Genomic DNA, 19,178 nt, shown 5'->3' on the forward strand with positions numbered 1-19,178 from the left:
TAAGCTTTCGTTTCATCATGAAATCCGCTTAGGAAGTTCGAAATTCGATTCCGGTTCCATTTTATCGTATCCCAGGCATAATAATAGCTTTACATTCGTTATTTCCTTCTTCTTATTTTTTTTCTATTTTCTGGGAACATTTATCGATATTTGTTGTCGTGAGCCGGTTCTGTGCGGAAGGGTATGACGCAGATTACTCCGGAGACGGTTAACTCATTAAAAACAATTATTTCGACTGTTTTATCCATAATTTACGTAAACGGTCGCGACACGAGGTCTTCCCAGGGAGGTCACCCATCCTACCTCTGCCATCGCGCCAGAACGCTTAACTTCATGGTTATGATTGGGCGAGAGCAGTGCCGCGTGTTGTCCATCGCCGCCCGCTCCACACGTACTCGAGGGATATAAGAATAAACATCCCACTCAATGTCGGGTGCGATCATACCAGCACTAATGCACCGGATCCCATCAGAACTACGAAGTTAAGCGTGCTTGGGCGAGAGCAGTACTAGGATGGATGACCCCCTAGGAAGTCCTCGTGTTGCACCCCTTTTCGTGTTTTTCTATTTTTGATTACTTGTTGACAGACGATTTTCGGCTCAAATCATCTGAATCTCGATCGGAGACCAGATAAGACATGTGAAATGAAAGTAGCTCGGGCACTGCCGGATTTGGACAAAATTGTAGGCTAATTTGATTGTAAACGGGCAAACGGACGAGACTCATTACTACGCAATGAGCTGACGAGATTTTAGCCGAATTCCTTCTCTAAGACCCTCTAATTTGCGATTTAACGCTTCTGTTAAGCTTTCGTTTCCTCTAGAAATCCGCTTAGGAAGTTCGAAATTCGATTCCGGTTCCATTTTATCGTATCCCAGGCATAATAATAGCTTTACATTCGTTATTTCTTCTTCTTATTTTTTTTCTATTTTCTGGGAACATTAATCGATTTTTGTTGTCCTGAGCCGGTTCTGTGCGGAAGGGTATGACGCAGATTACTCCGGAGACGGTTAACTCATTAAAAACAATTATTTCGACTGTTTTATCATAATTTACGTAACCGGTCGCGACACGAGGTCTTCCTAGGGAGGTCACCCATCCTAGCTCTGCCATCGCGCCAGAACGCTTAACTTCATGGTTATGATTGGGCGAGAGCAGTGCCGCGTGTTGTCCATCGCCGCCCGCTCCACACGTACTCGAGGGATATAAGAATAAACATCCCACTCAATGTCGGGTGCGATCATACCAGCACTAATGCACCGGATCCCATCAGAACTACGAAGTTAAGCTTGCTTGGGTGAGAGCAGTACTAGGATGGGTGACCCCCTGGGAAGTCCTCGTGTTGCACCCTTTTCGTGTTTTTCTATTTTTGATTACTTGTTGATAGACGATTTTCGGCTCAAATCATCTGAATCTCGATCGGGACCAGATAAAACATGTGAAATGAAAGTAGCTCGGGCACTGCCGGATTTGGACAAAATTGTAGGCTAATTTGATTGTAAACGGGCAAACGGACGAGACTCATTATTACGCAATGAGCTGACGAGATTTTAGCCGAATTTCTTCTCTAAGACCCTCTAATTTGCGATTTAACGCTTCTGTTAAGCTTTCGTTTCATCATGAAATCCGCTTAGGAAGTTCGAAATTCGATTCCGGTTCCATTTTATCGTATCCCAGGCATAATAATAGCTTTACATTCGTTATTTCTTCTTCTTATTTTTTTCTATTTTCTGGGAACATTTATCGATATTTGTTGTCGTGAGCCGGTTCTGTGCGGAAGGGTATGACGCAGATTACTCCGGAGACGGTTAACTCATTAAAAACAATTATTTCGACTGTTTTATCCATAATTTACGTAAACGGTCGCGACACGAGGTCTTCCCAGGGAGGTCACCCATCCTACCTCTGCCATCGCGCCAGAACGCTTAACTTCATGGTTATGATTGGGCGAGAGCAGTGCCGCGTGTTGTCCATCGCCGCCCGCTCCACACGTACTCGAGGGATATAAGAATAAACATCCCACTCAATGTCGGGTGCGATCATACCAGCACTAATGCACCGGATCCCATCAGAACTACGAAGGTAAGCGTGCTTGGGTGAGAGCAGTACTAGGATGGGTGACCCCCTGGGAAGTCCTCGTGTTGCACCCTTTTCGTGTTTTTCTATTTTTGATTACTTGTTGATAGACGATTTTCGGCTCAAATCATCTGAATCTCGATCGGGACCAGATAAACATGTGAAATGAAAGTAGCTCGGGCACTGCCGGATTTGGACAAAATTGTAGGCTAATTTGATTGTAAACGGGCAAACGGACGAGACTCATTATTACGCAATGAGCTGACGAGATTTTAGCCGAATTCCTTCTCTAAGACCCTCTAATTTGCGATTTAACGCTTCTGTTAAGCTTTCGTTTCATCATGAAATCCGCTTAGGAAGTTCGAAATTCGATTCCGGTTCCATTTTATCGTATCCCAGGCATAATAATAGCTTTACATTCGTTATTTCCTTCTTCTTATTTTTTTTCTATTTTCTGGGAACATTTATCGATATTTGTTGTCGTGAGCCGGTTCTGTGCGGAAGGGTATGACGCAGATTACTCCGGAGACGGTTAACTCATTAAAAACAATTATTTCGACTGTTTTATCATAATTTACGTAAACGGTCGCGACACGAGGTCTTCCCAGGGAGGTCACCCATCCTACCTCTGCCATCGCGCCAGAACGCTTAACTTCATGGTTATGATTGGGCGAGAGCAGTGCCGCGTGTTGTCCATCGCCGCCCGCTCCACACGTACTCGAGGGATATAAGAATAAACATCCCACTCAATGTCGGGTGCGATCATACCAGCACTAATGCACCGGATCCCATCAGAACTACGAAGTTAAGCTTGCTTGGGTGAGAGCAGTACTAGGATGGGTGACCCCCTGGGAAGTCCTCGTGTTGCACCCTTTTCGTGTTTTTCTATTTTTGATTACTTGTTGATAGACGATTTTCGGCTCAAATCATCTGAATCTCGATCGGGACCAGATAAACATGTGAAATGAAAGTAGCTCGGGCACTGCCGGATTTGGACAAAATTGTAGGCTAATTTGATTGTAAACGGGCAAACGGACGAGACTCATTATTACGCAATGAGCTGACGAGATTTTAGCCGAATTCCTTCTCTAAGACCCTCTAATTTGCGATTAACGCTTCTGTTAAGCTTTCGTTTCATCATGAAATCCGCTTAGGAAGTTCGAAATTCGATTCCGGTTCCATTTTATCCTATCCCAGGCATAATAATAGCTTTACATTCGTTATTTCCTTCTTCTTATTTTTTTTCTATTTTCTGGGAACATTTATCGATTTTGTTGTCCTGAGCCGGTTCTGTGCGGAAGGGTATGACGCAGATTACTCCTGAGACGGTTAACTCATTAAAAACAATTATTTCGACTGTTTTATCCATAATTTACGTAAACGATCGCGACACGAGGTCTTCCCAGGGAGGTCACCCATCCTACCTCTGCCATCGCGCCAGAACGCTTAACTTCATGGTTATGATTGGGCGAGAGCAGTGCCGCGTGTTGTCCATCGCCGCCCGCTCCACACGTACTCGAGGGATATAAGAATAAACATCCCACTCAATGTTCGGGTGCGATCATACCAGCACTAATGCACCGGATCCCATCAGAACTCCGAAGTTAAGCGTGCTTGGGCGAGAGCAGTACTAGGATGGGTGACCCCCTGGAAGTCCTCGTGTTGCAACCCTTTTCGTGTTTTTCTATTTTTGATTACTTGTTGACAGACGATTTTCGGCTCAAATCATCTGAATCTCGATCGGGACCAGATAAGACATGTGAAATGAAAGTAGCTCGGGCACTGCCGGATTTGGACAAAATTGTAGGCTAATTTGATTGTAAACGGGCAAACGGACGAGACTCATTACTACGCAATGAGCTGACGAGATTTTAGCCGAATTCCTTCTCTAAGACCCTCTAATTTGCGATTTACCGCTTCTGTTAAGCTTTCGTTTCCTCGAGAAATCCGCTTAGGAAGTTCGAAATTCGATTCCGGTTCTATTTTATCGTATCCCAAGGCATAATAATAGCTTTACATTCGTTATTTCCTTCTTCTTATTTTTTTTTCTATTTTCAGGGAACAATTATCGATTTTTGTTGTCGTGAGCCGGTTCTGTGCGGAAGGGTATGACGCAGATTACTCCGGAGACGGTTAACTCAATAAAAACAATTATTTCGACTGAAATCAACGTATCTCGGGCACTGCCGTATTTGGACAAAATTGTAGGCTAATTTGATTGTAAACGGGCAAACGAACGAGAAATGTTACTCCGCAATGAGCTGGTGAGATTTTAGCCGAATTCCTTCTCTAAGACCCTCTAATTTGCGATTTTCCGCTTCTGTTAAGCTTCAGTTTCCTCGAGAAATCCATTTAGGAAGTCCAAAATTCGATTTCCGTTCCATTTTATCGTATCTCAGGCATAATAATAGCTTTACATTCGTTATTTCCTTCTTCTTATTTTTTTTTCTATTTTCAGGGAACAATTATCGATTTTTGTTGTCGTGAGCCGGTTCTGTGCGGAAGGGTATGACGCAGATTACTCCGGAGACGGTTAACTCAATAAAAACAATTATTTCGACTGAAATCAACGTATCTCGGGCACTGCCGTATTTGGACAAAATTGTAGGCTAATTTGATTGTAAACGGGCAAACGAACGAGAAATGTTACTCCGCAATGAGCTGGTGAGATTTTAGCCGAATTCCTTCTCTAAGACCCTCTAATTTGCGATTTTCCGCTTCTGTTAAGCTTCAGTTTCCTCGAGAAATCCATTTAGGAAGTCCAAAATTCGATTTCCGTTCCATTTTATCGTATCCCAGGCATAATAATAGCTTTACATTCGTTATTTTCTTCTTCTTATTTTTTTCTATTTTCTGGGAACATTTATCGATATTTGTTGTCGTGAGCCGGTTCTGTGCCGAAGGGTATTACGCAGATTACTCCGGAGACGGTTAACTCATTAAAAACAATTATTTCGACTGTTTTATCAATAATTTACGTAAACGGTCGCGACACGAGGTCTTCCCAGGGAGGTCACCCATCCTACCTCTGCCATCGCGCAGAACGCTTAACTTCATGGTTATGATTGGGCGAGAGCAGTGCCGCGTGTTGTTCATCGCCGCCCGCTCCACACGTACTCGAGGGATATAAGAATAAACATCCCACTCAATTTCGGGTGCGATCATACCAGCACTAATGCACCGGATCCCATCAGAACTACGAAGGTAAGCTTGCTTGGGTGAGAGAAGTACTAGGATGGGTGACCCCCTGGGAAGTCCTCGTGTTGCACCCTTTTCGTGTTTTTCTATTTTTGATTACTTGTTGATAGACGATTTTCGGCTCAAATCATCTGAATCTCGATCGGGACCAGATAAAACATGTGAAATGAAAGTAGCTCGGGCACTGCCGGATTTGGACAAAATTGTAGGCTAATTTGATTGTAAACGGGCAAACGGACGAGACTCATTATTACGCAATGAACTGACGAGATTTTAGCCGAATTCCTTCTCTAAGACCCTCTAATTTGCGAATTAACGCTTCTGTTAAGCTTTCATTTCATCATGAAATCCGCTTAGGAAGTTCGAAATTCGATTCCGGTTCCATTTTATCCTATCCCAGGCATAATAATAGCTTTACATTCGTTATTTCCTTCTTCTTATTTTTTTTCTATTTTCTGGGAACATTTATCGATTTTTGTTGTCCTGAGCCGGTTCTGTGCGGAAGGGTATGACGCAGATTACTCCTGAGACGGTTAACTCATTAAAAAAAATTATTTCGACTGTTTTATCCATAATTTACGTAAACGATCGCGACACGAGGTCTTCCCAGGGAGGTCACTCATCCTACCTCTGCCATCGCGCCAGAACGCTTAACTTCATGGTTATGATTGGGCGAGAGCAGTGCCGCGTGTTGTCCATCGCCGCCCGCTCCACACGTACTCGAGGGATATAAGAATAAACATCCCACTCAATGTTGGGTGCGATCATACTAGCACTAATGCACCGGATCCCATCAGAACTCCGAAGTTAAGCGTGCTTGGGCGAGAGCAGTACTAGGATGGGTGACCCCCTGGAAAGTTTTCGTGTTACAACCCTTTTCGTGTTTTTCTATTTTTGATTACTTGTTGACAGACGATTTTCGGCTCAAATCATCTGAATCTCGATCGGGACCAGATAAGACATGTGAAATGAAAGTAGCTCGGGCACTGCCCAATTTGGACAAAATTGTAGGCTAATTTGATTGTAAACGGGCAAACGGACGAGACTCACTACTAAGGAATGAGCTGACGAGATTTTAGCCGAATTCCTTCTCTAAGACCCTCTAATTTGCGATTTACCGCTTCTGTTAAGATTTCGTTTCCTCGAGAAATCTTCTTAGGAAGTTCGAAATTCGATTGCGGTTCTATTTTATCGTATCCCAAGCATAATAATAGCTTTACATTCGTTATTTCCTTCTTCTTATTTTTTTTTCTATTTTCAGGGAACAATTATCGATTTTTGTTGTCGTGAGCCGGTTCTGTGCGGAAGGGTATGACGCAGATTACTCCGGAGACGGTTAACTCAATAAAAACAATTATTTCGACTGAAATCAACGTATCTCGGGCACTGCCGTATTTGGACAAAATTGTAGGCTAATTTGATTGTAAACGGGCAAACGAACGAGAAATGTTACTCCGCAATGAGCTGGTGAGATTTTAGCCGAATTCCTTCTCTAAGACCCTCTAATTTGCGATTTTCCGCTTCTGTTAAGCTTCAGTTTCCTCGAGAAATCCATTTAGGAAGTCCAAAATTCGATTTCCGTTCCATTTTATCGTATCCCAGGCATAATAATAGCTTTACATTCGTTATTTTCTTCTTCTTATTTTTTTCTATTTTCTGGGAACATTTATCGATATTTGTTGTCGTGAGCCGGTTCTGTGCCGAAGGGTATTACGCAGATTACTCCGGAGACGGTTAACTCATTAAAAACAATTATTTCGACTGTTTTATCAATAATTTACGTAAACGGTCGCGACACGAGGTCTTCCCAGGGAGGTCACCCATCCTACCTCTGCCATCGCGCAGAACGCTTAACTTCATGGTTATGATTGGGCGAGAGCAGTGCCGCGTGTTGTTCATCGCCGCCCGCTCCACACGTACTCGAGAAATATATGAATAAACATCCCACTCAATTTCGGGTGCGATCATACCAGCACTAATGCACCGGATCCCATCAGAACTACGAAGGTAAGCTTGCTTGGGTGAGAGAAGTACTAGGATGGGTGACCCCCTGGGAAGTCCTCGTGTTGCACCCTTTTCGTGTTTTTCTATTTTTGATTACTTGTTGATAGACGATTTTCGGCTCAAATCATCTGAATCTCGATCGGGACCAGATAAAACATGTGAAATGAAAGTAGCTCGGGCACTGCCGGATTTGGACAAAATTGTAGGCTAATTTGATTGTAAACGGGCAAACGGACGAGACTCATTATTACGCAATGAACTGACGAGATTTTAGCCGAATTCCTTCTCTAAGACCCTCTAATTTGCGAATTAACGCTTCTGTTAAGCTTTCATTTCATCATGAAATCCGCTTAGGAAGTTCGAAATTCGATTCCGGTTCCATTTTATCCTATCCCAGGCATAATAATAGCTTTACATTCGTTATTTCCTTCTTCTTATTTTTTTTCTATTTTCTGGGAACATTTATCGATTTTTGTTGTCCTGAGCCGGTTCTGTGCGGAAGGGTATGACGCAGATTACTCCTGAGACGGTTAACTCATTAAAAAAAATTATTTCGACTGTTTTATCCATAATTTACGTAAACGATCGCGACACGAGGTCTTCCCAGGGAGGTCACTCATCCTACCTCTGCCATCGCGCCAGAACGCTTAACTTCATGGTTATGATTGGGCGAGAGCAGTGCCGCGTGTTGTCCATCGCCGCCCGCTCCACACGTACTCGAGGGATATAAGAATAAACATCCCACTCAATGTTGGGTGCGATCATACTAGCACTAATGCACCGGATCCCATCAGAACTCCGAAGTTAAGCGTGCTTGGGCGAGAGCAGTACTAGGATGGGTGACCCCCTGGAAAGTTTACGTGTTACAACCCTTTTCGTGTTTTTCTATTTTTGATTACTTGTTGACAGACGATTTTCGGCTCAAATCATCTGAATCTCGATCGGGACCAGATAAGACATGTGAAATGAAAGTAGCTCGGGCACTGCCCGAATTTGGACAAAATTGTAGACTAATTTGATTGTAAACGGGCAAACGGACGAGACTCACTACTAAGGAATGAGCTGACGAGATTTTAGCCGAATTCCTTCTCTAAGACCCTCTAATTTGCGATTTACCGCTTCTGTTAAGATTTCGTTTCCTCGAGAAATCTTCTTAGGAAGTTCGAAATTCGATTGCGGTTCTATTTTATCGTATCCCAAGCATAATAATAGCTTTACATTCGTTATTTCCTTCTTCTTATTTTTTTTTCTATTTTCAGGGAACAATTATCGATTTTTGTTGTCGTGAGCCGGTTCTGTGCGGAAGGGTATGACGCAGATTACTCCGGAGACGGTTAACTCAATAAAAACAATTATTTCGACTGAAATCAACGTATCTCGGGCACTGCCGTATTTGGACAAAATTGTAGGCTAATTTGATTGTAAACGGGCAAACGAACGAGAAATGTTACTCCGCAATGAGCTGGTGAGATTTTAGCCGAATTCCTTCTCTAAGACCCTCTAATTTGCGATTTTCCGCTTCTGTTAAGCTTCAGTTTCCTCGAGAAATCCATTTAGGAAGTCCAAAATTCGATTTCCGTTCCATTTTATCGTATCTCAGGCATAATAATAGCTTTACATTCGCTATTTCCTTCTTCTTATTTTTTTTCTATTTTCTAGGTACATTTATCGATTTTTGTTGTCGTGAGCCGTTTCTGTGCGGAAGTGTATGACGCAGATTACTCCGGAGACGGATAACTCATTAAAAACAATTATTTCGACTGTTTTATCCATAATTTACGTAAACGGTCGCACTACGAGGTCTTCCCAGGCAGGTCACCTATCCTAGCTCTGCCATCGCGCCAGAACGCTTAACTTCATGGTTATGATTGGGCGAGAGCAGTGCCGCGTGTTGTCCATCGCCGCTCGCTCCACACGTACTCGAGGGATATAAGAATAAACATCCCACTCAATGTCGAATGCAATCATACCAGCACTAATGCACCGGATCCCATCAGAACTCCGAAGTTAAACGTGCTTGGGTGAGAGCAGTACTAGGGTGGGTGACCCACTGAGAAGTCCTCGTGTTGCACCCTTTTTCGTGTTTTTCTATTTTTGATTACTTGTTGACAGACGATTTTCGGCTCAAATCATCTGAATCTCGATCGGGACCAGATAAGACATGTGAAATGAAAGTAGCTCGGGCACTGCCGGATTTGGACAAAATTGTAGGCTCATTTGATTGTAAACGGGCAAACGGACGAGACTCATTACTACGCAACGAGCTGACGAGATTTTAGTCGAATTCTTTCTCTAAGACCCTCTAATTTGCGATTTACCGCTTCTGTTAAGCTTTCGTTTCCTCGATAAATCCGCTTAGGAAGTTCGAAATTCGATTCCGGTTCCATTTTATCATATCCCAGGCATAATAATAGCTTTACATTCGCTATTTCCTTCATCTTATTTTTTTTTTATTTTCTGGGAACATTTAGCGATTTTTGTTGTCGTGAGCCGGTTCTGTGCGGAAGGGTAAGACGCAGATTACTCCGGAGACGGTTAACTCATTAAAAACATTTATTTCGACTGTTTTTGCCCTAATTTACGTAAACGGTCGCGACACGAGGTCTTCTCAGGGAGGTCACCCATCCTACCTCTGCCATCGCGCCAGAACGCTTAACTTCATGGTTATGATTGGGCGAGAGCAGTGCCGCGTGTTGTCCATCGCCGCCCGCTCCACACGTACTCGAGGGATGTAAGAATAAACATCCCACTCATTGTCCTGGTGCGATCATACCAGCACTAATGCACAGGATCCCATCAGAACTCTGAAGTTAAGCGTGCTTGGGCGAGAGCAATACTAGGATGGGTGACCCCCTTGGAAGTCCTCGTGTTGCACCGCTTTTCATGTTTTTCTATTTTTTATTACTTGTTGACAGACGATTTTCGGCTCAAATCATCTGAATCTCGATCGGGACGAGATAAGACATGTGAAATCAACGTAGCTCGAACACTACCGGATTTGGACAAAATTATAGGCTAATTTGATTGTAAACGGGCAAACGGATGAGAATCATTACTCCGCACAGAGCTGGCGGTATTTTAGCTAAATTCCTTCTCTAAGACCCTCTAATTTACGATTTACCGCTTCTGTTAAGCTTCTGTTTCCTCGAGAAATCCGCTTTGGAAGTTCGAAATTCTACTCCGCACAGAGCTGGCGGTATTTTCGCTATTACCTTCTTCTTATTTTTTTTCTATTTTCTGGGAATATTTTGCGATTTTTGTTGTCTTGAGGCGGTTTTGTGCGGAAGGGTATGACGCAGATTACTCCGGAGAAGGTTTACTCATTAAAAACAATTATTTCAACTCTTTTATCCATAATTTACGTAAACGGTCGCGACACGAGGTCTTCCCGGGGAGGTCGCCCATCGTAGCTCTGCCATCGCGCTAGAACGCTTAACTTCATGGTTATGATTGGACGAGAGCAGTGCCGCGTGTTGTCCATCGTCGCCCGCTCCACACGTACTCGAGGATATAAGAATAAACATCCCACTCAATGTCGGGTGCGATCATACCAGCACTAATGCACCAGATCCCTTCCGAACTCCGAAGTTATGCGTGCTTGGGCGAGAGCAGTATTGGGATGGGTGACCCCCTGGGAAGTCCTCGTGTTGCACCCTTTTCGTGTTTTTCTATTTTTGATTACTTGTTGATAGACGATTTTCGGCTCAAATCATCTGAATCTCGATCGGGACCAGATAAGACATGTGAAATGAAAGTAGCTCGGGCACTGCCGGATTTGGACAAAATTGTAGGCTAATTTGATTGTAAATGGGCAAACGGACGAGACTTATTACTACGCAATGAGCTGACGAGATTTTAGCCAATTCCTTCTCTAAGATTCTCTAATTTGCGATTTACCGCTTCTGTTAAGCTTTCGTTTCCTCGAGAAATCCGCTTAGGAAGTTCGAAATTCGATTCTGGTTCCATTTTATTGTATCACAAGAATAATAATAGCTTTACATTCGTTATTTCCTTCTTCTAATTTCTTTTTCTATTTTCTGGGAACATTTATCGATTTTTGTTGTCGTGAGCCGGTTCTGTGCGGAAGGGTATGACGCAGATTACACCGGAGACGGTTAACTCATTAAAATAATTATTTCGACTGTTTTATCCATAATTTAAGTAAACGGTCGCGACACGAGGTCTTCCCAGAGTGGTCACCCATCCTAGCTCTGCCATCGCACCAGAACGCTTAACTTCATGGTTATGATTGGGCGAGAGCAGTGCCGCGTGTTGTCCATCGCCGCCCGCTCCAAACGTACTCGAGGGATATAAGAATAAACATCCTACTTAATGTCCGGTGCGATCATACAAGCACTAATGCACCGGATCCCATCAGAACTTCTAAGTTAAGCGTGCTTAGACATGAGGAATACTAGGATGGGTGACCCCCTGGGAAGTCCTCGTGTTCCACCCTTTTTCGTGTTTTTCTATTTTTGATTACTTGTTGACAGACGATTTTAGGCTCAAATCATCTGAATCTCGATCGAGACCAGATAAGACATGTGAAATGAAAGTAGCTCGGGCACTGCCGGATTTGGACAAAATTGTAGGCTAATTTGATTGTAAACGAGCAAACGGACGAGACTCATTACTACGCAATGAGCTGACGAGATTTTAGCCGAATTCCTTCTCTAAGACCCTCTAATTTGCGATTTACCGCTTCTGTTAAGCTATCGTTTTTTCGAGAAATCCTCTTAGGAAGTTCGAAATTCGATTCCGGTTCCATTTTATCGTATCCGAGGCATAATAATAGCTTTACATTCTTTATTTCCTTCTTCTTATTTTTTTTCTATTTTCTGGGAACATTTATCGATTTTTGTTGTCGTGAGCCGGTTCTGTGCGGAAGGGTATGACGCAGATTACTCCGGAGACGGTTAACTCATTAAAAACAATTATTTCGACTGTTTTATCAATAATTTACGTAAACGGTCGCGACACGAGGTCTTCCCAGGGAGGTCACCCATCCTAACTCTGCCATCGCGCCAGAACGCTTAACTTCATGGTTATGATTGGGCGAGAGTAGTGCCGCGAGTTGTCCATCGCCGCCCGCTCAACACGTCTTCGAGGGATATAAGAATAAACATCCCACTCAATGTCGGGTGCGATCATACCAGCACTAATGCACCGGATCCCATCAGAACTCCGAAGTTAAGCTTGCTTGGGCGAAAGCGCAGTACTAGGATGGGTGACCCTCTGGGAAGTCCTCGTGTTGCACCCCTTTTCTTGTTTTTCTATTTTTGATTACTTGTTGACAGACGATTTTCGGCTCAAATCATCTGAATCTCGATCGAGACCAGATAAGACATGTGAAATGAAAGTAGCTCGGGCAATGCCGGATTTGGACAAAATTGTAGGCTAATTTGATTGTAAACGGGCAAACGGACGAGACTCATTACTACGCAATGAGCTGACGAGATTTTAGCCGAATTCCTTCTTTAAGACACTCTAATTTGCGATTTACCGCTTCTGTTAAGCTTTCGTTTCCTCGAGAAATCCGTTTAGGAAGTTCGAAATTCGATTCCGGTTCCATTTTATCGTATCCCAGGCATAATAATAGCTTTACATTCGTTATTTCCTTCTTCTTATTTTTTTTTCTATTTTCTGGGAACATTTATCGATTTTTGTTGTCGTGAGCCGGTTCTGTGCGGAAGGGTATGACGCAGATTACTCCGGAGACGGTTAACTCATTAAAAACAATTATTTCGACTGTTTTATCCATAATTTACGTAAACGGTCGCGACACGAGGTCTTCCCAGGGAGGTCACCCATCCTACCTCTGCCATCGAGCCAGAACGCTTAACTTCATGGTTATGATTGGGCGAGAGCAGTGCCGCGTGTTGTCCATCGCCGCCCGCTCCACACATACTCGAGGGATATAAGAATAAACATCCCACTCAATGTCGGGTGCGATCATACCAGCACTAATACACCGGATCCCTTCAAAACTCCGAAGTTATGCGTGCTTGGGCGAGAGAAATATTGGGATGGGTGACCCCCTGGGAAGTCCTCCTGTTGCACCCTTTTTCGTGTTTTTCTATTTTTGATTACTTGTTGAAAGACGATTTTCGGCTCAAATCATCTGAATCTCGATCGGGACCAGACAAGACAAGTGAAATGAAAGTAGCTCGGGCACTGCCGGATTTGGACAAAATTGTAGGCTAATTTGATTGTAAACAGGCAAACGGACGAGACTCATTACTACGCAATGAGCTGACGAGATTTTAGCCGAATTCCTTCTCTAAGACCCTCTAATTTGCGATTTACCGCTTCTGTTAAGCTTTCGTTTCCTCGAAAAATCCTCTTAGGAAGTTCGAAATTCGATTCTGGTTCCATTTTATCGTATCCTAAGAATAATAATAGCTTTACATTCGTTATTTCCTTCTTCTTATTTTTTTTTATTTTCTGCGAACATTTATCGATTTTTGTTGTCGTGAGCCGGTTATATGAGGAAGGGTATGACGCAAATTACTCCGGAGACGGTCAACTCATTAAAAACAATTATTTCGACTGTTTTATCTATAATTTACGTAAACGGTAGCGACACGAGGTCTTCCCAGGGAGGTCACCCATCCTACCTCTGCCATCGCGCCAGAACGCTTAACTTCATGGTTATGATTGGGCGAGAGCAGTACGGCGTGTTGTCCATCGCCGCCCGCTCCACACGTACTGGAGGGATATAAGAATAAACATCCCACTCAATGTCGGGTGCGATCATACCAGCACTAATGCACCGGATCCCATCAGAACTCCGAAGTTAAGCATGCTTGGGCGAGAGCAGTACTAGGATGGGTGACCCCTAGGGAAGTCCTCGTGTTGCACCCCTTTTCGTGTTTTTCTATTTCTGATTACTTGTTGACAGACGAGTTTCGGCTCAAATCATCTGAATCTCGATCGGGACAAGATAAGACATGTGAAATGAAAGTAGCTCGGGCACTGCCGGATTTGGACAAAATTCTAGGCTAATTTGATTGTAAACGGGCAAACGACGAGACTCATTACTACGCAATGAGCTGACGAGATTTTAGCCGAATTCCTTCTCTAAGACCCTCTAATTTGCGATTTACCGCTTCTGTTAAGCTATCGTTTTCTCGAGAAATCCTCTTAGGAAGTTCGAAATTCGATTCCGGTTCCATTTTATCATATCCGAGGCATAATAATAGCTTTACATTCTTTATTTCCTTCTTCTTATTTTTTTTCTATTTTCTGGGAACATTTATCGATTTTTGTTAGCGTGAGCCGGTTCTGTGCGGAAGGGTATGACGCAGATTACTTCGGAGACGGTTAACTCATTAAAAACAATTATTTCGACTGTTTTATCCATAATTTACGTAAACGATCGCGATACGAGGTCTTCCCAGGGAGGTTACCCATCCTAGCTATGCCATCGCGCTAGAACGCTTAACTTCATGGTTATGATTGGGCGAGAGCAGTGCCGCGTGTTGTCCATCGCCGCCCGCTCCACACGTACTAGAGGGATATAAGAATAAACATCCCACTCAATGTCGGGTGCGATCATACCAGCACTAATGCACCGGATCCCATCAGAACTCCGAAGTTAAGCGTGCTTGGGCGAGAGCAGTACTAGGATGGGTGACCCCCTGGGAAGTCCTCGTGTTGCACCCTTTTCGTGTTTTTCTATTTATGATTACTTGTTGACAGACGATTTTCGGCTCAAATCATCTGAATCTCGATCGGGACCAGATAAGACATGTGAAATGAAAGTAGCTCGGGCACTGCCGGATTTGGACAAAATTGTAGGCTAATTTGATTGTAAACAGGGCAAACGGACGAGACTCATTACTACGCAATGAGCTGACGAGATTTTAGCCGAATTCCTTCTCTAGACCCTCTAATTTGCGATTTACCGCTTCTGTTAAGCTTTCGTTTCCTCGAGAAATCCGCTTAGGAAGTTCGAAATTCGATTCTGGTTCCATTTTATCGTATCACAGAATAATAATAGCTTTACATTCGTTATTTCCTTCTTCTTATTTTTTTTCTATTTTCTGGGAACATTTATCGATTTTTGTTGTCGTGAGCCGGTTCTGTGCGGAAGGGTATGACGCAGATTACTCCGGAGACGGTTAACTCATTAAAAACAATTATTTCGACTGTTTTATCCATAATTTAAGTAAACGGTCGCGACACGAGGTCTTCCCAGGGAGGTCACCCATCCTACCTCTGCCATCGCGCCAGAACGCTTAACTTCATGGTTATGATTGGGCGAGAGCAGTGCCGCGTGTTGTCCATCGCCGCCCGCTCCACACGTACTCGAGGGATATAAGAATAAACATCCCACTCAATGTCCGGTGCGATCATACCAGCACTAATGCACCGGATCCCATCAGAACTTCGAAGTTAAGCGTGCTTGGGCGAGAGCAGTACTAGGATGGGTGACCCCCTGGGAAGTCCTCGTGTTGCACCCTTTTCGTGTTTTTCTATTGATTTTCGGCTCAAATCATCTGAATCTCGATCGAGACCAGATAAGACATGTGAAATGAAAGTAGCTCGGGCACTGCCGGATTTGGACAAAATTGTAGGCTAATTTGATTGTAAACGGGCAAACGGACGAGACTCATTACTACGCAATGAGCTGACGAGATTTTAGCCGAATTCCTTCTCTAAGACCCTCTAATTTGCGATTTACCGCTTCTGTTAAGCTATCGTTTCCTCGAGAAATCCGCTTAGGAAGTTCGAAATTCGATTCCGGTTCCATTTTATCGTATCCCAGGCATAATAATAGCTTTACATTCGTTCTTTCCTTCTTCTTATTTTTTTTTCTATTTTCTGGGAACATTTATCGATTTTTGTTGTCGTGAGCCGGTTCTGTGCGGAAGGGTATGACGCAGATTACTCCGGAGACGGTTAACTCATTAAAAACAATTATTTCGACTGTTTTATCCATAATTTACGTAAACGGTCGCGACACGAGGTCTTCCCAGGGAGGTCACCCATCCTAGCTCTGCCATCGCGCCAGAACGCTTAACTTCATGGTTATGATTGGGCGAGAGCAGTGCCGCGTGTTGTCCATCGCCGCCCGCTCCACACGTACTCGAGGGATATAAGAATAAACATCCCACTCAATGTCGGGTGCGATCATACCAGCACTAATGCACCGGATCCCATCAGAACTCCGAAGTTAAGCGTGCTTGGGCGAGAGCAGTACTAGGATGGGTGACCCCCTGGGAAGTCCTCGTGTTGCACCCTTTTCGTGTTTTTCTATTTTGATTACTTGTTGACAGACGATTTTCGGCTCAAATCATCTGAATCTCGATCGGGACCAGATAAGACATGTGAAATGAAAGTAGCTCGGGCACTGCCGGATTTGGACAAAATTGTAGGCTAATTTGATTGTAAACGGGCAAACGGACGAGACTCATTACTACGCAATGAGCTGACGAGATTTTAGCCGAATTCCTTCTCTAAGACCCTCTAATTTGCGATTTACCGCTTCTGTTAAGCTTTCGTTTCCTCGAGAAATCCGCTTAGGAAGTTCGAAACTCGATTCTGGTTCCATTTTATCGTATCCTAAGAATAATAATAGCTTTACATTCGTTATTTCCTTCTTCTTATTTTTTTTTATTTTCTGCCAACATTTATCGATTTTTGTTGTCGTGAGCCGGTTCTGTGCGGAAGGGTATGACGCAGATTACTCTGGAGACGGTCAACTCATTAAAAACAATTATTTCGACTGTTTTATCCATAATTTACGTAAACGGTCGCGACACGAGATCTTCCCAGGGAGGTCACCCATCCTAGCTATGCCATCGCGCTAGAACGCTTAGCTTCATGGTTATGATTGGGCGAGAGCAGTGCCGCGTGTTGTCCATCGCCGCCCGCTCCACACGTACTCGAGGGATATAAGAATAAACATCCCACTCAATGTCGGGTGAGATCATACCTGCACTAATGCACCGGATCCCATCAGAACTCCGAAGTTAAGCGTGCTTGGGCGAGAGCAGTACTAGGATGGGTGACCCCCTGGGAAGTCCTCGTGTTGCAACCCTTTTCGTGTTTTTCTATTTCTGATTACTTGTTGACAGACGAGTTTCGGCTCAAATCATCTGAATCTCGATCGGGACCAGATAAGACATGTGAAATGAAAGTAGCTCGGGCACTGCCGGATTTGGACAAAATTCTAGGCTAATTTGATTGTAAACGGGCAAACGGACGAGACTCATTACTACGCAATGAGCTGACGAGATTTTAGCCGAATTCCTTCTCTAAGACCCTCTAATTTGCGATTTACGCTTCTGTTAAGCTTTCGTTTCCTCGAGAAATCCGCTTAGGAAGTTCGAAATTCGATTCGGTTCCATTTTATCGTATCCCAGAATAATAATAGCTTTACATTCGTTATTTCCTTCTTCTTATTTTTTTTTCTATTTTCTGGGAACATTTATCGATTTTTGTTGTCGTGAGCCGGTTCTGTGCGGAAGGGTATGATGCAGATTACACCGGAGACGGTTAACTCATTAAAAACAATTATTTCGACTGTTTTATCCATAATTTAAGTAAACGGTCGCGACACGAGGTCTTCCGAGGGTGGTCACCTATCCTAGCTCTGCCATCGCGCCAGAACGCTTAACTTCATGGTTATGATTGGGCGAGAGCAGTGCCGCGTGTTGTCCATCGCCGCCCGCTCCACACGTACTCGAGGGATATAAGAATAAACTTCCCACTCAATGTCTGGTGCGATCATACCAGCACTAATGCACCGGATCCCATCAGAACTACGAAGTTAAGCGTGCTTGGGCGAGAGCAGTACTAGGATGGGTGACCCCCTGGGAAGTCCTCGTGTTGCACCCCTTTTCGTGTTTTTCTATTTCTGATTACTTGTTGACAGACGAGTTTCGGCTCAAATAATCTGAATCTCGATCGGGACCAGATAAGACATGTGAAATGAAAGTAGCTCGGGAACTGCCGGATTTGGACAAAATTCTAGGCTAATTTGATTGTAAACGGGCAAACGGACGAGACTCATTACTACGCAATGAGCTGACGAGATTTTAGCCGAATTCCTTTTCTAAGACCCTCTAATTTGCGATTTACCGCTTCTTTTAAGCTTTCGTTTCCTCGAGAAATCCGCTTAGGAAGTTCGAAATTCGATTCTGGTTCCATTTTATCGTATTCCAAGAATTATAATAGCTTTACATTCGTTATTTCCTTCTTCTTATTTTTTTTCTATTTTCTGGGAACATTTATCGATTTTTGTTGTCGTGAGCCGGTTCTGTGCGGAAGGGTATGATGCAGATTACACCGGAGACGGTTAACTCATTAAAAACAATTATTTCGACTGTTTTATCCATAATTTAAGTAAACGGTCGCGACACGAGGTCTTCCGAGGGTGGTCACCTATCCTAGCTCTGCCATCGCGCCAGAACGCTTAACTTCATGGTTATGATTGGGCGAGAGCAGTGCCGCGTGTTGTCCATCGCCGCCCGCTCCAAACGTACTCGAGGGATATAAGAATAAACATCCCACTTAATGTCCGGTGCGATCATACAAGCACTAATGCACCGGATCCCATCAGAACTTCTAAGAATAAGTTAAGCGTGCTTGGGCGAGAGCAGTACTAGGATGGGTGACCCCCTGGGAAGTCCTCGTGTTGCACCCTTTTCGTGTTTTTCTATTTTGATTACTTGTTGACAGACGATTTTCGGCTCAAATCATCTGAATCTCGATCGGACCAGATAAGACATGTGAAATGAAAGTAGCTCGGGCACTGCCGGATTTGGACAAAATTGTAGGCTAATTTGATTGTAAACGGGCAAACGGACGAGACTCATTACTACGCAATGAGCTGACGAGATTTTAGCCGAATTCCTTCTCTAAGACCCTCTAATTTGCGATTTACCGCTTCT

At 43.7% G+C, this 19,178-nt stretch overlaps 20 non-coding genes and 2 pseudogenes across 20 annotated transcripts; all 22 read left to right on the forward strand.

The window, feature by feature from the left end:
• Positions 1–431: 431 nt before the first annotated feature.
• On the forward strand, positions 432–550 carry LOC142514935 (5S ribosomal RNA). Its single transcript, XR_012810806.1, has one exon. It is a non-coding gene; the product is annotated as a 5S ribosomal RNA (ribosomal RNA).
• A 682-nt stretch (positions 551–1,232) lies between these two features.
• LOC142516212 (5S ribosomal RNA) lies at positions 1,233–1,351 on the forward strand. Its single transcript, XR_012812018.1, has one exon. It is a non-coding gene; the product is annotated as a 5S ribosomal RNA (ribosomal RNA).
• Positions 1,352–2,031: 680 nt separating this feature from the next.
• On the forward strand, positions 2,032–2,150 carry LOC142515682 (5S ribosomal RNA). Its single transcript, XR_012811515.1, has one exon. It is a non-coding gene; the product is annotated as a 5S ribosomal RNA (ribosomal RNA).
• Positions 2,151–2,830: 680 nt separating this feature from the next.
• Positions 2,831–2,949, forward strand: LOC142516213 (5S ribosomal RNA). The gene has a single exon (XR_012812019.1). It is a non-coding gene; the product is annotated as a 5S ribosomal RNA (ribosomal RNA).
• A 680-nt stretch (positions 2,950–3,629) lies between these two features.
• Positions 3,630–3,747, forward strand: LOC142513856 (5S ribosomal RNA). The gene has a single exon (XR_012809781.1). It is a non-coding gene; the product is annotated as a 5S ribosomal RNA (ribosomal RNA).
• A 1,482-nt stretch (positions 3,748–5,229) lies between these two features.
• On the forward strand, positions 5,230–5,348 carry LOC142506283 (5S ribosomal RNA). The gene has a single exon (XR_012804578.1). It is a non-coding gene; the product is annotated as a 5S ribosomal RNA (ribosomal RNA).
• A 682-nt stretch (positions 5,349–6,030) lies between these two features.
• On the forward strand, positions 6,031–6,149 carry LOC142516670 (5S ribosomal RNA). The gene has a single exon (XR_012812453.1). It is a non-coding gene; the product is annotated as a 5S ribosomal RNA (ribosomal RNA).
• Positions 6,150–7,230: 1,081 nt separating this feature from the next.
• LOC142506284 (5S ribosomal RNA) lies at positions 7,231–7,349 on the forward strand. Its single transcript, XR_012804579.1, has one exon. It is a non-coding gene; the product is annotated as a 5S ribosomal RNA (ribosomal RNA).
• A 682-nt stretch (positions 7,350–8,031) lies between these two features.
• LOC142516609 (5S ribosomal RNA) lies at positions 8,032–8,150 on the forward strand. Its single transcript, XR_012812395.1, has one exon. It is a non-coding gene; the product is annotated as a 5S ribosomal RNA (ribosomal RNA).
• Positions 8,151–9,234: 1,084 nt separating this feature from the next.
• On the forward strand, positions 9,235–9,353 carry LOC142516480 (5S ribosomal RNA). The gene has a single exon (XR_012812273.1). It is a non-coding gene; the product is annotated as a 5S ribosomal RNA (ribosomal RNA).
• A 684-nt stretch (positions 9,354–10,037) lies between these two features.
• Positions 10,038–10,156, forward strand: LOC142516694 (5S ribosomal RNA). The gene has a single exon (XR_012812475.1). It is a non-coding gene; the product is annotated as a 5S ribosomal RNA (ribosomal RNA).
• Positions 10,157–10,815: 659 nt separating this feature from the next.
• LOC142516164 (5S ribosomal RNA) lies at positions 10,816–10,934 on the forward strand. The gene has a single exon (XR_012811974.1). It is a non-coding gene; the product is annotated as a 5S ribosomal RNA (ribosomal RNA).
• Positions 10,935–11,615: 681 nt separating this feature from the next.
• LOC142512113 (5S ribosomal RNA) lies at positions 11,616–11,734 on the forward strand (annotated as a pseudogene).
• A 683-nt stretch (positions 11,735–12,417) lies between these two features.
• LOC142516993 (5S ribosomal RNA) lies at positions 12,418–12,538 on the forward strand. The gene has a single exon (XR_012812758.1). It is a non-coding gene; the product is annotated as a 5S ribosomal RNA (ribosomal RNA).
• Positions 12,539–13,222: 684 nt separating this feature from the next.
• On the forward strand, positions 13,223–13,341 carry LOC142510511 (5S ribosomal RNA). Its single transcript, XR_012808618.1, has one exon. It is a non-coding gene; the product is annotated as a 5S ribosomal RNA (ribosomal RNA).
• A 682-nt stretch (positions 13,342–14,023) lies between these two features.
• LOC142513231 (5S ribosomal RNA) lies at positions 14,024–14,142 on the forward strand. The gene has a single exon (XR_012809189.1). It is a non-coding gene; the product is annotated as a 5S ribosomal RNA (ribosomal RNA).
• A 682-nt stretch (positions 14,143–14,824) lies between these two features.
• LOC142514833 (5S ribosomal RNA) lies at positions 14,825–14,943 on the forward strand. Its single transcript, XR_012810710.1, has one exon. It is a non-coding gene; the product is annotated as a 5S ribosomal RNA (ribosomal RNA).
• Positions 14,944–15,624: 681 nt separating this feature from the next.
• LOC142513487 (5S ribosomal RNA) lies at positions 15,625–15,743 on the forward strand. Its single transcript, XR_012809431.1, has one exon. It is a non-coding gene; the product is annotated as a 5S ribosomal RNA (ribosomal RNA).
• Positions 15,744–16,405: 662 nt separating this feature from the next.
• On the forward strand, positions 16,406–16,524 carry LOC142514844 (5S ribosomal RNA). The gene has a single exon (XR_012810721.1). It is a non-coding gene; the product is annotated as a 5S ribosomal RNA (ribosomal RNA).
• A 680-nt stretch (positions 16,525–17,204) lies between these two features.
• LOC142513931 (5S ribosomal RNA) lies at positions 17,205–17,323 on the forward strand. Its single transcript, XR_012809853.1, has one exon. It is a non-coding gene; the product is annotated as a 5S ribosomal RNA (ribosomal RNA).
• Positions 17,324–18,004: 681 nt separating this feature from the next.
• LOC142513803 (5S ribosomal RNA) lies at positions 18,005–18,123 on the forward strand. The gene has a single exon (XR_012809730.1). It is a non-coding gene; the product is annotated as a 5S ribosomal RNA (ribosomal RNA).
• Positions 18,124–18,806: 683 nt separating this feature from the next.
• LOC142511625 (5S ribosomal RNA) lies at positions 18,807–18,931 on the forward strand (annotated as a pseudogene).
• Positions 18,932–19,178: the final 247 nt, after the last annotated feature.

Source organism: Primulina tabacum, chromosome 10, assembly GCF_025594145.1.
Source record: "Primulina tabacum isolate GXHZ01 chromosome 10, ASM2559414v2, whole genome shotgun sequence".
Taxonomy (NCBI): Eukaryota; Viridiplantae; Streptophyta; class Magnoliopsida; order Lamiales; family Gesneriaceae; genus Primulina; species Primulina tabacum.